At 44.4% G+C, this 18,623-nt stretch overlaps 1 pseudogene; it reads right to left on the bottom strand.

Annotated features, from left to right (window-relative positions):
- Positions 1–4,830: 4,830 nt before the first annotated feature.
- Positions 4,831–5,368, bottom strand: LOC119317428 (annotated as a pseudogene).
- Positions 5,369–18,623: the final 13,255 nt, after the last annotated feature.

Here is an 18,623-nt window from a genome sequence, read left to right as displayed (position 1 = left end):
CACTATACAGTGCAGCGCCTGGGCGCTGCACTGTATAGTGTGGCGCCTTTCCCTTGGGCGCTGCACACTGACTTAGCAATTTTTGGGGTGCAAAACCAACTGGAACGCTCCTGGTGCTCTCTGGAATGATTCTGTTGCTCTCTGGACTGCCATGTCCAGGTGTGTAGCGCCGAAGACCGAGGCGCTGCACTGTGTAGTGTGGCGCCTTGACCTTAGGCGCTGCACTAACTGCTATTTTCAAATAACTGCTGGTTTTTTTTGTTTTTTGATTCATAAAGATGCCACATAATCATATCCAAATTAAATGCAGGCGTCCAAAACACAGAAATAGTAGTCTAAATCACATAGTCATACACACATAGCACATATACTTGTCCAAATCACATAGTCATACACACATAGGGATCTCACATAGTCATACACAGAAATATTAGTCCCCTCACATAGTCATACACACATAGCACATATACTTGTCCAAATCACGGTCCATGTAGTTTCTTATTCTTCTCCCTCCTCCCACCACCAAGGGATCTCACCTTCCCCCTCCGTGTCCTCCACCCCCTTCATTGTTTCCATACCTATGAAAATGGAAATATAATAGTTAGTCACACAATACAAAATGACAACACAAGCATTGAGCCAAAAGAACAAGATCATAGTAAGTCACATACGGCAATGGTCCATTGAGCCAAGAGAACATTCCTCCACTACGGCCGCCGCCAAGGCCAAGATCACCACTGCCTCCACCATCACCACTGCCTCCACCATCACCACGGCCTACACCACCACCGCGGCCTCTACCGCCACCACCACGGCCTATACCACCACCACCACCATGGACTCTACCAGCAGCACGGCCAAGACCACCACCACGACCTCTACCACCACCATGGCCAAGACCTTCACCACGACCAACACCATCACCACGACCTCTACCACCAGCACGACCAAGACCATCACCACGGCCAAGACCTTCACCACGACCAAGACCATCACCACGACCTCTACCACCACCACGGCCAAGACCATCACCACGGCCAAGACCTTCACCACGGCCAAGACCATCACCACGGCCTCTACCACCACCACGGCCAAGACCATCACCACGGCCAAGACCACCACCACGGCCTCTTCTAAGACCAAGATGACTCCCTCTTTGTTGCCTAGTTCCTCGTTGGCTTGTTTGATTTGAGTGGTTTGGCACTCCACCACTTGTTTGACTTGGTTGGCTACCCCTTGGTTCACTTGGTTGGCTATCATTTGTTTGGCTTGTGCTTGCACCATTTTTCTTTGATCTCTTTCTTGGTTTGGGACAAGTTCTTGTGTTGTGTCCCCCATTACTGCAGCCCCCACAACGGGATTGCTCACGAGGCTCTTGGAATTGGCCGGTGTCGTATTCTCCACCACCACCACGGCCCCATCCGTCCATGTCACCTCTAAGACACTTTGTCTTACGTCTTCCCCGTCTAACGATCTTCAATTCCGGGTCCGGCCATAGTTGAACTCCATGATACTCCGGCCATTGTGATTGGTCCAAGTATGGCTGGAACCGTGGAGTCCATGTATTCTTTACCGTCATGATTGAGAACTCGGACTCCCTCACGGTAAGAGGGTGATTGACGTCCACATTCCTAACCCGGGATGCATTTAACAAGTGCGAGCATGGGAGATGAAGCAAAGACGGCCTCATGCAGCTGCAATCACACCGTGTTAGGGAGACCTTGAAAGCCCGGCCTCCGTGTTGGCGGCCATCGTTTGTGGTTCCTCCGGGCTCTTTCACCTCATACTTCCACTCGTTGTCGTCATATAGTACAGCTTCTTCGGAGTCTTCCTTTCGTGATTGAAATTCCAACCATTCTTCGACCTTTGGTGGGAAATTGTACTTGTGCTTATCCTTGTTCTCACCAGCAATCTGCTTATCGGTCTCCATTGAGTGCTTTAAAAAGTATTCATTCAACTTGTCAAATGTGTATTGAACTATTGCCGTCACGGGTAATGCACGTACACCCTTGAGCACCTTATTGAAGCATTCTGCCATATTGCTTGTCATTTGACCGTACCTCCGGCCATCTTCATCGAAAGCACGCGCCCACATGTTCCTTTCAGCAATGTTCTTATTGAGAAACTCCCGACCGCCGGGGTCAAGTTTCTTGTGTCTGAGCAATGCATTGAACAATGTGGAAAACCACTTGTTGGTGAAAGCGAGACAACAATCCTGAAGATCATCGGCCAACTCCTTGATACCACATGCCCTATAGAAGTTTGCACAAAAGTGCCTTATGCACCATCGATGATGCAACTTTGTATGTACGGGAATGTCAACCACCACCGCATTTAGAATTCCAGGATGGCGATCCGATATGACACAAATTTCCCTTTCAGCAGGTAATACCCTTGTTCTCAGTTGACGCAAGAACCACTCCCAGTTATCATTGTTCTCCACCTCAACCAAAGCGAAAGCCAAAGGCAACACCCGGTTATTGGCATCACTTGCTATTGCAACCAATAAAGTGCCCTTGTATTGTCCGGTCAAGAACGTGCCATCAATGGCGACGACGGGCCGACAATGCTCAAAAGCCCTCATGCATTGCTCAAAGGCCCAAAATGCACGGCCAAATACTCGGACGGTCCTCCCGTTATGAATCAATGTTTGGTGCCCATGAGGCTCAACCACGTGAACCATGCCTGGGTTTGTGGCGGCCATAGCTAACAACAACCTAGGGAGTCGGTTGTATGCTTCCTCCCAATTGCCATACAACATCTTGAATGCGGCTTGCTTCGCCTTCCATGCCTTGCCGTACTTCACCTTGTAATGAAAAATGGCTTTCGCAAGGTCAATGACACTCTTGATGCTCATTGTTAGAAGTGTGGATATTTGGTTGGACAGCCTGTAAGCAATGAACTCGGACGTGAGTTGTCTGTGTTGTTGGTACACAAGCTTGCCATCCGCATTCTTGTGCCGGCACATGTGAGTTGGTAGACAACTCACTATGCGCCAAGTGGGACCTCCTTTCCATGGCCTTGCACGCACAATCCATGGACATGTTGGCACTTCACATTTGACCGTGTAACGCACATTCACGTCCGAGTTGGCCACTTTATGTGGACGATAATGTGTAACCGAGTAGTTGTCGAGCCACATCTTCAATTCCAAGAAGGATTGAAACTCACAACCGGGATATATCCCGTTCTTGTCGTCTTCCAAATCACGGTGAGAACTTGGCCTAGCTCCAAGAGATATGCATTTTCCACCATTCACAACGGTTTCATCCGCGAGACTAAGATCCTTGAACAATGGTGTCTTGTGATCCCGCCCGAATACCTTCTTGAATGCTTCGGCCTCCTTCGGTGTGAACCCCTCCTCATCAACTTCTTCATCAGGACCATCGTCATCCGAGTCCGATGCATATGCACGGGAAAAAGGGATGGATTGGTCCATTGTCTCTTGCACATGATATTGGTCGAGATCACCCACATTGTTGTCATGGAGGTCAACTTCGTTGTCATCCTCCTCATACTCATAATTCTCCTCTTCAAAACCTTCATTTTGGTTGTTTGGAGTCGGGCTCAATGTTGGCCAATCTTCTTGCGTGAATTGAGGTTCACTCATTTGATCTTGGTTCATGGGTGGGGGAGTGCTAGCAACCAACGGGGAGGGGTTCCGGTTCAAGTCTAAATTCAAAGTAGACTCAACCTTCTTGGAGGCAAATAACTCAAGAGCCTTGTCTAGAGATTCCGCAACCGTCTCCTTGTATGCAACCCAACGTTGCTCGGAGTTCACACGCATTGTCTTCCAACGGATGTGCATTCCTAAACCAACATTATGCCTTCCCTCGAACTCAACAACGTCACTTGGGTCCATCCAATTCAAATCTTTCCTCACTTGTTTCAAAAGCTCCGCATAGCTAGGACTACTCTTAAACACCATGTCAAGCTCATCCGGGTACGTCTCAACATTGCCTTTCAAAAAGGCCTCTTTATCCACATGATGAACATAAACACATGTTCTCCCCATCCCTACAATAATCAAAAACACACATATATCAAGTAAATACTTAAGAAAAATATTTGCACACATATGCCCTAACATATATATGAATTAATAACCCTAACCCCCACATAACAATAACCACAACCCTAACACCAACATAACCCTAACACCAACATCAAACACACATAACCCTAACCCTAGCATACTATGGAAGCCTAAACAACCCAAATTAGCAAAGAAATATAACAACATTCAACACAAATTTCCAAATCCTATCAAAATCTAGGGTTTCCCCAAACTAGCAAGATTTGAGCAAATGTGACAATTCCTATGGATGAAAACGAGGGGATCGGAGGAGATTACCTTAAGGGAGGGGTTGGCTTCGAAATCCATGGTGTGTGGCGGATTTGCAAGATTTGAGAAGGATTTGAGAGGGGGGAGAGGGGGAGAGGGGAAGAGAGGAGGGCCGCAAGTCTAAGGGTTTGGGTCGGGTGGGGGTGTGTGGGGTGGGGGTGGGAGGAGAGAGAGGGTGGGGCCAGCCCAAATGGAACACAGACTGTGCAGCGCCCAAGAGCTAGGCGCTGCACATTACAGGTGTGTGGCGCCTAGATCTTAGGCGTTGCACAGGTGCGTGTGGGGCCGCAACTGGACCAGGGCTGCCACGCTGGCAGGATGTGCGACGCCTAAGGGAAGGGCGCTGCACAGTAGGGTGCGGCGCCCGGCTGTCGGGCGCCACACCAAAGGGTCAGCAGAGTGAAATTTTTTCGTGACCAGGTCAGTTTGTGATTTGATTTCTGCCTGAGGTCAGATATGTGATTTCTGCCCCGTTTGAACTCAACTGTAGCAGCTACTGCTTCTGGTGCGTGCATCCCGTCTCGCAGTCTTGGAGCCCGCCACAACTTATCGGGTCCCCCTGGCATGTTTCCCTGCACTTGTTAACGCAGGACAGGCACCTCGCCTTGGTCGGGCCGCAAATGTCCTTCGCCGGCGGGTGGCTCGCCGTCTGTATCGCGCACCCCGGCTCGCAGTACATGGTCATACGGCACTGCGTCGGGTCCCTCCGGCATCTGTCCCCGCACTTCTTCACGCAGGCCAGGCACTTTGCGTTGGCTGGGGCACAAGTGCCACTCTCCCCGACGGCGGCGGCGGGGGGCTCGACGTCTGCTGCGCGCATTTCGGCCCGCAGAGGAGGGTTGCGCGGCACTGGGTCGGGTCCCGCCGGCAGGGCTCCACGCACTTGTTGTAGCAGGCCAGGCACTTTGCGTCGCCTGGGGCGCAGCTGTCCGGCGGCGCCGGCGTGGCCGTGGGGAGCAGCTGGCCGGCGAACAGGAGCAGCGTGCAGACGGCCGCCGTCTGGAGCGCCGCGGTGGAGGCCATCGGTCTCAGGAGCAAAGCTTGCAAGTCGCAAGTGAAAGTGAGCAAAGCTTGCTAGCTACTCGTACTTAGAGCAGAGCGATGGAGGTGTTTGTCGTGCTGGGCGCTGGCTTGCCATGAGAGTGGAAATGAGGGTCCTATTTATAGGCGGTCGGCGAGCGAGTGGAGATCTCAGATGGTCAAGAGAAAATAATTCATTAGTCGCACGTTTATATCACGGTCGACCGTGGTATGTCGGCAGGCTCTCTCTGTCCTTCACGGTCGAACAGAAGGCTGCTGCATGCATTTGCCTGCTCGCCCGTGATCGTCACTGCGTGGCTTGTTTTTCTCTCTGCGGCCTGATGCCACAGAGTGGCGGGACCGGTTTCTTTTGATTTTGTCGGATGTGCTGAATTTTAAAGTGGAAGCATATTTCTTTTTATTTGTTGTCAAATTAGGGCATCTCTAGCGCTGATCTGCGAACCGGACTCCCCGTCCATTCGGAAACAGTGAGAATCAGTCAACGGACACGTAGACTGTCATTCAACTCTAACAACATATATTTCAAACCGCATTTCAACTAGCCGTACGAAATTCATCAAACACGATGAAATTCATTAAACTTCGGACAGAAAATAGCACAAATCATTCATACATAGCATGCAAATAAGTCTAGTACAAGTTCAAATTCAACATGATTAACCGAATGTTCAACACGTTTGTCATCAACGGATCATGTTGTCCCACACATACTGTCTATTGAGCTTCACCCAACAGTGTATATGCGGAAATGGTCTGCCCTCTACCTTGCGGTACATCACGATAGCGTGTATGAGGAAGTCCTGGATTAGGGGGTCTCCGGACAGCCGGACTATATCCTTTGGCCGGACTGTTAGACTATGAAGATACAAGATTGAAGATTTTATCTCGTGTCCGGATGGGACTCTCCTTGGCGTGGAAGGCAAGCTAGGCAATACGAATATGTAGATCTCCTCCCTTGTAACCGACTCTGTGTAACCCTAGCCCCCTCCGGTGTCTATATAAACCGAAGGGTTTAGTCCGTAGGACAACATACAATCATACCATAGGCTCACTAGTGCAGAACCGGGCAATAGCACCGGTTCGTAAGGCCCTTTAGTGCCGGTTCGGTAACCGGCACTAAATTGTAGGCACTAAAGGCCCCCCCTTTAGTACCGGTTCAGCACGAACCGATGCTAAAGGGCAACCACGTGGCACGAGCCAGCTCCGTGGGCGCGTAGGACATTAGTACCGGTTGGTAACACCAACCGGTACTAAATGTTTGGGTGTGTTTTGGTTTTATTTTTTATTTTTACTTTAATTTTGTGTTTTCAATTTAATTTAGTGATTGTTTTACATTATAATGAGTTGTTAAATCATTAGGTGATTAAATTGACTGGATGCGTGGATCCTATAGCTAAGTCATTAAGTATCTATCACATCCATATTATATATACTTGATCACCTACTTAAGTGATCGAGGTAATATGGATATGGCATATACTTGATCACTTAGCTAGAATCCATCCAGTTGAAACTAATATGCAATTTCTTTCATAAATGATATAATAACTCATCATCATCATCATATTAATTAATATAAAAACTCTTGCATCATATATATCATCACCAACGGTTTTCATAGCAAAGATATCATCGAGTTCAACATGCATGGTAATGATATTATAAACGTTCATAACACCACAAAAGCAAATCACTCTTTAAGATTAAGTTCAGGACGAAGAACATGGACATGAGAGGACAAGTACTAAGAGCATGAACTAGCTAATTAATCACTCCTGCTGCTCTCTCTCTCAGGTAAAATAGCATAGAACATGTATAACTTTGCTGATTCATTATATTGGAGCATGCAGATGAACCTGTCTCCTAATCGTGGGTTGCGCTTCTGATTGCTGCCCCCTAGTACTTCTCTATGATCGTTCACAATTTTGCTCCAGTCTTTTACTATTAAGCATTCCTCGCTATTAGAAATCCTGAATGCACTAAAGTGCATTGTAGGATATCTTGGCCGTAAGCTAATAATATTCATGGTACCTTTAGTCTCGATCCAATCAGGCACAACATTCATCGGGAGTCCCTGTTGAAGAACATCGTATAGTAACATACTTAGCAATGAAGTTTAGCTTAAAAAATAATGTATGCAAAAGATGCACTGAGGAGAAATAGTAGAAATCTTGCCATCTTTCCTAAATATATGTGACCGTAGTTCATGTAGCGACCCGACCCGAATGGATCAAGTCTTTGTTCTTAGGTGTCATCCCTGGATCGGTATGCTGACACACACAGTACTCGAAGGATTTATAACAGAGGTAAATCACATGTATAAAGTAACGTAAATACTATTACCTCAATCCAAATAGCGGAAGCAACAAGATTGTGGATTCCCATCAACACCAACGGCAAAGTTGAGTGTAGAAATCGTAACCCTAACGTATCACTTACTCGTCGTAAGAAACCTGCAACATAAGACGTTGCAGCCCGAAACGGGTCAGTACATTGAATATACTGGCAAATTCACACCATAGAGAATGATGAACAATGGCTATCACTACATGCATATTTGGCTGGTGGAAAAGCTCTATGGTTATAAGGTTTTTGCGTAAAGCCAATTTTTCCCTACTGCAAAGGAATACATTTTAATTAACTATCATGGTGGTTGTGAAACATCGAGAATGGTTGAGAGCATTCTCAATCCCAATTAAAAAAATAATTAAAACCCAACAACATTAATTAGAAGTAACATGTTGAGATTCACATGATATTCAAGTACTAGATACTCAAGTTGTCCATAACCGGGGACACGGCTAATCATGATTAGTTTGTACACTCTGCAGAGGTTTGCGCACTTTTCCCCACATGACTCGATCGCCTCCGTTTGCTTTCTCGCACTACATGATGTTTGAGAAACGGATGACCGAGACATAGTCTTTCAGAAGCGCTAGCACCTTACATGTGGGGTAGACCGTACCACCTACAACCCCTACATCTGCTAGTCCACCCCGTAAGAGTTCGCACAACTTAGTCAACTATGCCAGAGCCCATAGTAGCATGTGGCTGCACACGGAAGTTTCTAGCATGAATTATCTTATGATCCCTTTGAGCCTGGGTGGCGGTCCAAAATAAAACAGGCAAGTCCTGATAGATATCAGGTGCCTCAATCCACCCAGATGTGTGTTTAAGTTGCCACCTTAGATAAACCATTAATTAACAATACTCATATCTTTCATGGATATCACTCACCCAATCCACGTCTACTAGCATAGCATGGCATAATAAGCAAACGTAGAAGTAACTCCCAAAGGTTTCATAGTAATACAGGTGATAGGTACTACCTCATCTACTTCCCATCCCACAATTTAATTAGATCCTAATCATGCAATGTGAGAGGATTGATCTAATGCAATAAAACATGGGTTGTAGAAAAGGTATGATCAACGTGTTACTTGGCTGCAATGTAGATGAAGATGATTCGCACTTAAAACTCTTGATAGATCTACTCGTCACACTCCGGTCAATCTATCGTAAGCAAACAATAGTAACCACACAATAAGCACTCATCTAATGCACAAGTAAAACTCGAACGGGAGAACGAACCAGAAAGTTCAACTTAAGAACTCCGGTTGCAAAGAAGGAACGAACCGAACAAACGACGGAAAACAAACGGCGGAAGAAAACAACTCGGTTCTAGCAAGTTGAAACTAGGTCAAATTTTACCGGGGCAAAAACTTGTTTAAGTTGATTAGACGGAACGGCGGTTTCGAGATGAAACTCCAGGCGCTTGAATTACCTGATTCCAATAAACGGGCGAGAAGATAAGCTAGAACGAAGATCGGATCTGAGATCGCGATCGCGGAATAAATCCGACGAAAAGAAAGAGACGAACGGTTAAACAAACGGGCGTCGTTAACCGGGAATAATCGGTGATCACGTTCGTTGAGACGAACGGTCCGAAAGAAGAACGAAAAACCGATCTAGGGTTTTCGGAAAAGAAACCGAAAAAGAAAACAGAGAACCGATCTAGGGTTTCGGAAAAGAAACCAAAAAAGAAAACGGAGAACCGATCTAGGGTTTCGGAAAAGAAACCGAAAAAGAAAATGAAGAAAAAAATCGGAAAAGAAAACCAGAACGGTTTCTTTTAAAAGAACCGAACCGCGGGGAAGAAAAAGAGGGGCGCGGGGCTACCTCCGGCGAGGCGGGGCGAACGATGGCGACGGCGGCGTGCTAGGGCGGCGGCGGCGGCGCTATAGGGGCGGCGGCGGCGGATGAGGGGCGCGGGGTGGGGCGCGGCTTGGGGAGGAGAGGGGGTTTGGGTTTTTTGGTGTGAGGAAAGGGGGGGTCTATGGGGTATTTATATAGGAGAGGGGAGAGATTACTTGGGGTAGGGGACAAGAAATAGAGTAGGAGAAGGAATCCTAAAAGAAAAAGGAAAACGGAACAAAGGAAAAAAAGGGGCTAGCCTAGAGTCCAAGCTGGACTCGGCTTAGAGCGAGGCGGCGGCCTCCTGCGCCTGGCGCTGGCTGGCGCACGCGCGCTAGGGCTGGGGCGCAGCGGCGGCTGGCTGGCTGGCTGGGCCTTGGCCCGGCTGGCCTGCTGGAAATTTTTTTAATCGGTTTCGCGCGAAAAAAAAACACAGAAAAGAAAATCTAAAAGGGCTCCAAAATTCTAAAGTAAATTTTCCCCGACTCCTAAAAATGAGTCGAACAAAATGAACTTTACTCCGGACCTAAAATGCAATTTTCGAAAACGCGCATTTTTTCCTATCCAAAGAAAATACAAACAAAACTCCGGCAAAACCAAAATTGATCTATTTATTAATTCTTCATTTTTTTCCTAAATTTGGGAAAGTCATATTATTCCCTCCCTTATATTTTGATATCGGAAAATAATTTAAGATGAAATAAATAAATCAAATGATCCTCTTTTCAAATTTGAGAAAACTCTCAAATATGAAAATAACGAAATCTCCAACTCTCTCCGAAGGTCCTTGAGTTGCGTGAAATTTCTAGGATCGACCAAAATGCAAGAAAATAAAATATGCATGATGATCTAATGTATAACATTTCAAATTGAAAATTTGGGATGTTACAGACCTACCACCCTTAAAAGGAATCTCGTCCTCGAGATTCGGAGAGGCTAGCAAGAAAAGTTTAGGGTTTGGGGGTCTTCTCAAAATCCATCGATCATCACACGGTGTCTGGGGTGCTACCACCCTTAGAATCATTGTTACGGTTCCATCAAAACTCATATACTCCATCCTTATTCTTGACAGTGCCGTCTTCTCAAATCGTAAGGATAATTCCTTCTCTAGGCTCTTCAGGTAGTGGCATAACGTTTTACTCAATTCTTCTGTCATTTCCTCTTAGTAAGGTTATTCCGAGATTGGGTCTTCTTAGCTGACGGGTCTAGCGCCAAAACTACACAACTATCGATATCTCATGTTGGTCAACAATTTATGGTTTCTCCTGCAGAAAATGGGTCTGGGTTGATCCTCACCGTATAACCTACGGTTGGCAAAAGCTGCCTTGTACAAGGGAAAAATTCTTATACCATTCTAAGGTTTAACAAGGTTTAATATCGCTGTCTCTCTACTATAGGTAAGTCACTCAGATTTACCATTCCATATAGCAAGGCGAATAATAAGAGTAAGTCGGTATGGTGATCAATCCATCCCGCACCCAAATCATTACCTTGTATACAGTTTAGCGAATCTTGCATTCTAACACTCGGTCATCCTCACAAGCATTGCAGAATTTCTCTCGTCGATGAATCAAGTTCGGATAATTCCATTGATTCTGCAAGCCAAACAACCATCTATCGTTCCTTCACAACTCTCAGGTTTTCCGTAAACTCCTATAAAATCGTCTGTCGACAAAATCGTAACTTCTTTCAGGGGTTTTCCTTCAGCAAGAATGTGCTTGCTTCTTGGCAGGTCCTGGGGCATGTGGGTTATGGCCCATCTCATTACTTGTAGTCCTTGAACTTATCATCGGGCAACTGATCATTGTTCCAACTTCCAACTTCCTAGTATTCTTAAATCCATCCAATTGTATTGTCTTCCTTCCTTATATTGGCACCAATCTAGGACATGATTACTCAGACTCATCATGGAGTTTTCCATTGATCCATATTTCCAACATCATACCTCCTTTATATCCAATAGTACTTCATCTCTTCATCCTCGTGGGATATCCCTCATACCGAGGTAAAAAAAACTTATACTTATGAAGTCCATATTCTACTTCGTGGAACATCATTATCCTTTCCAGGGTCAAGCGTCCTTACAGGGGAATATTGGCCATCTCTGCATGGCACTTCTTCAACTGGGAAACGTGAAACACATCTTGAACTCCTGACAGTCCTTCCGGTAACTCAAACTTGTAGGCCACTTCTCTCGTACGCTCCAAAACTCGGTATGGTCCTACAAATCTCGGGGCTAACTTTACCTTAACTCCAATTCGTTTAACTCCTCGCAGAGGGAACACACGAAGACATGCTCGGTCTCCAATTTCATAGACTACCTCCTTGAGGTTTTTTTTGAGTCTACATAACTCTTCTGCCTGGACTGAGCTACCTCCAGTCTATCTCGAATCAACTTAACATTCTCTTCTGACTCCTTGATCACATTTGGTCCAAACAACCGACGGTCTCCAACATCATCCCACATACTCTTGGGGCATCATACATATGAAGACAAAACTCGTATTCATTTTGTCCGAAATCCACTCGGTGGAGTATCCTTATCTTTTCCAGGGGTCAACGGTTCTTACAGGGTACTACCACCCTTAAAATGCTCCAATATTTTATAGACCATATTTCTCATATCCTCAAAAATGGTCAACATCTTTCCTCATAGAGTAACTCATAAAATCCAAATCAGTACCAACACTGCTAACTTTATTGATTCTCAAATTATTACAATCTCCTGTTTTTCCATTACATGCCTCAACTCAACACCTCAATATAAAGGAAAATGTTCTCACTACTACGACTATATTTCTTCTGTTACAAACTCAACTACTTATCACATGTCTCCTTCTCCTTCGGACAATCTCTGGCAAAGTGCCCGGCTTTATTACAACGGAAACATATTACATCTGACAAGTTTCGAGGTTTTCTTGTGATTATATAGCCTCCTTGGGTTCTTGGCTTCCTTTTTGGGCAACTGTGGAGGTAGTGCCCTGACTCCTTGCACCTATAACAGGTGATATGACTTAGGTCCTTCCTGGAATCCAATCGGTTTCTCTTTCTGGACCTTTCCATACCAATCATGGCTTCTATTTCCTGTGGGTCATATTCTACTTCCTCAGCCGGGAATTCTACTAGATTCCCATTCATACAATTCTGGGAGATGTGTCCTTCTTCTCCACATGAATAGCAAGACTTGGTGTAGGGTTTAATTGGTTCCTCTTTGGGTGCGTCCTCCACCTCGTCCTTCATCGCAGGTTCTTCTAAAATTTCCATGAGGGCTCCTTTCATTACTTTGTCCTTCTGCTAGATGGTTCGTTGTACCATGGGGTAAATGTGACACTGAGCAGGATAGTGGGTAGTCCCTTCACACAAGAAACAAGTGATCTTCCTAGTTGGGCATTCTTCAACTGGGTGACTTCCTTCACAATTAGGGCATTCATCCTTGTGTTCTTTAGGGTTGTGTCCTATTTCTCCACAAAGCTTGCATGCATAAGTTTTCTTCATATCCTTTCCATAAGGCTTCAATTTCTGGGACACAAACTGAGACTTTAGCAAGGTCAACTTAAATTCTTCCCAAGTGGTTACTCCTTGCCATCCATTGATGGTTTGATACATCCTCCACCAAGTAGCAGCACCTCTTTCAAAGCATTGAAGAGCATGCTGGGCCATATCCTTTCCGACTATAGGGTTGTTCTCCATATGATCCTCCATGTTCTGAATCCATCGGTCTGTCTCCAATTGACTCATCGGTCTAGAAAATACAAGCTCTTCTCCATTCATCATCTATTGGGTCCATGGGTTTGGGGTGAGATAAGAGAGATCAAGAGAGAGGGATGCACACAATACAAACAAAAGTTTTGAAAAGACAGATTTTTGTTGTGGCTGTCGAAAAACATCAAACAAATGACAGCTCACAATCATCGCATCTAACGTAGGTGTATAACAGGGGTTTGGTCTTCTAAGGTCAACGTCGCCAAACTCTTCAAGTCTTGTTCATGCCTCCAATGGCTTCTTCCGATCGTGTTTGTCCTTCTCAATTTCTTTTGCTAGATCCTCTCTGTTGACAAAAAGTTTCTCGTGACGTCCTTTAATATTTCTAGAGTGGCATTCCAAACTTCTAGGTTTCAACATTGGCATGAACCATGGTACTACTGTCCTTCCGTTCCTGACAAATCTTCGGTATCTCGAGATTTTTCTACTCTAGCTTGGCTACTTTCAACTTTTGGGTCCTGAGTTCTTCATGAAATGTTTCCTTTCAAATACGGCTTCTTGTGGCTCCATCTTAACTTCTTGATGTAATACTCCAGATCCTGGTGATACACTAGCTAAGGTTAAAACTTCATCTTACTAATAGGTGCTCCATCAGCCTTCTACCATTTAATCCTTCCATGCATATGCATGCTTAACTCAGCACGGTGACAATAGCATCAGTGGGCGATGACATCACGGATAACCGTGTTTCTGCTCTTGTCATTCCCATGAGTTATCATTCCATAGTTGATATCTCCTGCCTTAGGGTTTTCCTTGACAAATCCTTGAGTTCTATGCTCCATGTTTCGGTCTTTCTCCAACACACCTTGATCTCGGGTATTGACAACTTCCATAGTCTGTCAAGTTCCATCAGGGTAGCAGTCCTAGGTCATACAAATCTGGGGATTCTTCAGAGCCTTCAAATTCTACTTGTCTTTGGCCTTCAACCGTTGTAGTTTCCATTATTCAGAGGCACGGAAAATACTCCTCATTCCGAAGTGGTCTTAGTTGTCCGATATCTTGTACTTCTTGGAGTGGTCTCATCAGTCGAATCTTCGAGTGGTCAAAAGGGAAAGGGGGTATGGTTTCACTAAAGGGAAATTTGAACAAACTCAGAAGAGAAGAGAGGTAAAAGATATTTTTGAAAGGGAAAGTTGTAGAGAAAGATCTTTGCTATGGGCTTGCCAGTTTCTAGGGTCACGTCCTACAGTCAACACGTGCTCTGATACCATCTTGTAGCGACCCGACCCGAATGGATCAAGTCTCTGTGCTTAGGTGTCATCCCTGGATCGGTATGCTGACACACACAGTACTCGAAGGATTTATAACAGAGGTAAATCACATGTATAAAGTAACATAAATACTATTACCTCAATCCAAATAGCGGAAGCAACAAGGTTGTGGATTCCCATCAACACCAACGGCAAAGTTGAGTGTAGAAATCGTAACCCTAACGTATCACTTACTCGTTGTAAGAAACCTGCAACATAAGACGTTGCAGCCCAAAACGGGTCAGTACATTGAATGTACTGGCAAATTCACACCATAGAGAATGATGAACAATGGCTATCACTACATGCATATTTGGCTGGTGGAAAAGCTCTATGGTTATAAGGTTTTTGCGTAAAGCCAATTTTTCCCTACTGCAAAGGAATACATTTTAATTAACTATCATGGTGGTTGTGAAACATCGAGAATGGTTGACAGCATTCTCAATCCCAATTAAAAATAATTAAAACCCAACAACATTAATTAGAAGTAACATGTTAAGATTCACATGATATTCAAGTACTAGATACTCAAGTTGTCCATAACCGGGGACACGGCTAATCATGATTAGTTTGTACACTCTGCAGAGGTTTGCGCACTTTTCCCCACATGACTCGATCGCCTCCGTTTATTTTCTCGCACTACATGGTGTTTGAGAAACGGATGACCGAGACATAGTCTTTCAGAAGCGCTAGCACCTTACATGTGGGGTAGACCGTACCACCTACAACCCCTACATCTGCTAGTCCACCCCATAAGAGTTCGCACAACTTAGTCAACTATGCCAGAGCCCATAGTAGCATGTGGCTGCACACGGAAGTTTCTAGCATGAATTATCTTATGATCCCTTTGGGCCTGGGTGGCGGTCCAAAATAAAACAGGCAAGTCCTGATAGACATCAGGTGCCTCAATCCACCCAGATGTGTGTTTAAGTTGCCACCTTAGATAAACCATTAATTAACAATACTCACATCTGTCATGGATATCACTCACCCAGTCCACGTCTACTAGCATAGCATGGCATAATAAGCAAACATAGAAGTAACTCCCAAAGGTTTCATAGTAATACAGGTGATAGGTACTACCTCATCTACTTCCCATCCCACAATTTAATTAGATCCTAATCATGCAATGTGAGAGGATTGATCTAATGCAATAAAACATGGGTTGTAGAAAAGGTATGATCAACGTGTTACTTGCCTGCAATGTAGATGAAGATGATTCGCACTTAAAACTCTTGATAGATCTACTCGTCACACTCCGGTCAATCTATCGTAAGCAAACAATAGTAACCACACAATAAGCACTCATCTAATGCACAAGTAAAAATCGAACGGGAGAACGAACCAGAAAGTTCAACTTAAGAACTCCGATTGCAAAGAAAGAACGAACCGAACAAACGACAGAAAACAAACGACGGAAGAAAACAACTCGGTTCTAGCAAGTTGAAACTAGGTCAAATTTTACCGGGGCAAAAACTTGTTTAAGTTGATTAGACGGAACGGCGGTTTCGAGACGAAACTCCAGGCGCTTGAATTACCTGATTCTGATAAACGGGCGAGAAGATAAGCTAGAACGAAGATCGGATCTGAGATCGCGATCGCGGAATAAATCCGACGAAAAGAAAGAGACGAACGGTTAAATGAACGGGCGTCGTTAACCGGGAATAATCGGTGATCATGTTCGTTGAGACGAACGGTCCGAAAGAAGAACGAAAAACCGATCTAGGGTTTTCGAAAAAGAAACCGAAAAAGAAAACGGAGAACCGATCTAGGGTTTCAGAAAAGAAACCGAAAAAGAAAACGGAGAACCGATCTAGGGTTTCGGAAAAGAAACCGAAAAAGAAAACAGAGAGAAAAACCGGAAAAGAAAACCGGAATGGTTTCTTTTAAAAGAACCGAACCGCGGGGTATAAAAAGAGGGGCGCGGGGCTACCTCCGGCGAGGCGGGGCGAATGGTGGCGACGGCGGCGTGCTAGGGCGGCGGCGGCGACGCTATAGGGGCGGCGGCGGCGGATGAGGGGCGCGGGGTGGGGCGCGGCTTGGGGAGGAGAGGGGGTTTGGGTTTTTTGGTGTGAGGAAAGGGGGGGTCTATGGGGTATTTATATAGGAGAGGGGAGAGATTACTTGGGTAGGGGACAAGAAATAGAGTAGGAGAAGGAATCCTAAAAGAAAAAGGAAAACGGAACAAAGGAAAAAAGGGGCTAGCCTAGAGTCCAAGCCGGACTCGGCTTAGAGCGAGGCGGCGGCCTCCTGCGCCTGGCGCTGGCTGGCGCACGCGCGCTGGGGCTGGGGCGCAGCGGCGGCTGGCTGGCTGGGCCTTGGCCCGGCTGGCCTGCTGGAATTTTTTAATCGGTTTCGCGCGAAAAAAAACACAGAAAAGAAAATCTAAACGGGCTCCAAAATTCTAAAGTAAATTTTCCCCGACTCCTAAAAATGAGTCGAACAAAATGAACTTTACTCCGGACCTAAAATGCAATTTTCAAAAACGCGCATTTTCCCTATCCAAAGAAAATACAAACAAAACTCCGGCAAAACCAAAATTGATCTATTTATTAATTCTTCATTTTTTCCCTAAATTTGGGAAAGTCATATTATTCCCTCTCTTATATTTTGATATCGAAAAAATAATTGAAGATGAAATAAATAAATCAAATGATCCTCTTTTCAAATTCGAGAAAACTCTCAAATATGAAAATAACGAAATCTCCAACTCTCTCCGAAGGTCCTTGAGTTGCGTGAAATTTCTAGGATCGACCAAAATGCAAGAAAATAAAATATGCATGATGATCTAATGTATAACATTCCAAATTGAAAATTTGGGATGTTACAGTTCAGTACGAACACTATTGATCGCACGTTTTGAGTACTAACATTTCTAAGTGCAGGAAAGAAATTTGTCTTGATAGCATCAAGATCCTCAAGCCATGAAACATAATGACTTGTCTCCTCGCAGTTTAGTTCAGCCCCGGGACAGTGGACGGTCCTGTCTACCAAGCGCCGGACATGTTTGCTTGATTGGAAGTAAGCTGTCAATATAAATTGAGATTTATTAATTATTCAACTGGTTCAAATAATCTCATATCGAAGACATAAATATGGTTGAGAAACTCACATAATGGTAGAACTGGAGGCGTCTGCACATCGACCCAGATATCTCTATTACCTTCAATATCATATTCCGGACGAATACCAAAGGTGATAACCATATCAGGCTCAAATGCATAAGCCTTGCATAGTGCTTGCCAAGTTTTGCATTCAAAATAGGTGTATGTGTCTGCATTGTATAATTTGACGTTGAAGGTATAACCATGCTCGGTCTTCAAGTAAACTCTTTTTACCTCCATAGTTTCGTTAGGGCTGAAACCTATGTTATCCAAGACAAAAATTCTTGCATGGCAGGGGATACGCTAGTAGAATAGTGAAAAATTAAAATTAAAAGTTGAAGCAAATGAAGCATAAGTCATGTTTAATTATGAAAAAAGACTTGTCGTTGTGACTTACTGTATCCACTTCGAAGTTCTCATCCAGCTTGATGCTGAAGCATCTATCATCAACTAGAAAATTTCTGCTGCACAGGCCGCGCTGGTCTTCGCAGTATTCGCACATAATGAAATCGTGTTCGTCGTCAGACGACATTCTTATGTTCATAGGTGAAACATTAAACACTTATTAGTTCTATTAATTCAACTAATTCTGTTAATTCAATTAGTTTAACTAATTAATTGAACTAATTCAACTAAGCACTTACGAAGAATATACCTAATTAATTGAACTAATTCAACTAACTAGTTCAACTAATTAATTCAACTAAACTAGTTCTATTAATTTTCTTACTAAAAATAAGGTAGCTAGTTCTATATAATAAAATGTTAATTAGATAATGAAATCTCATATAACTAAATTAAATATATATCTAACATATAATTTATATCTAATTCATCTAACATTTGACATTAATATTTAACATATGTTCATATATAGGTGAAACATTAAACACTTACTAGTTCTATTAATTCAACTAAATAAACTAG

This window comes from Triticum dicoccoides, chromosome 6A (genome assembly GCF_002162155.2).
Source record: "Triticum dicoccoides isolate Atlit2015 ecotype Zavitan chromosome 6A, WEW_v2.0, whole genome shotgun sequence".
Lineage (NCBI taxonomy): Eukaryota > Viridiplantae > Streptophyta > Magnoliopsida > Poales > Poaceae > Triticum > Triticum dicoccoides.
The sequence above is the reverse complement of the archived record's forward strand: the minus strand, read 5'-3'. Positions and strand labels throughout refer to the sequence as shown.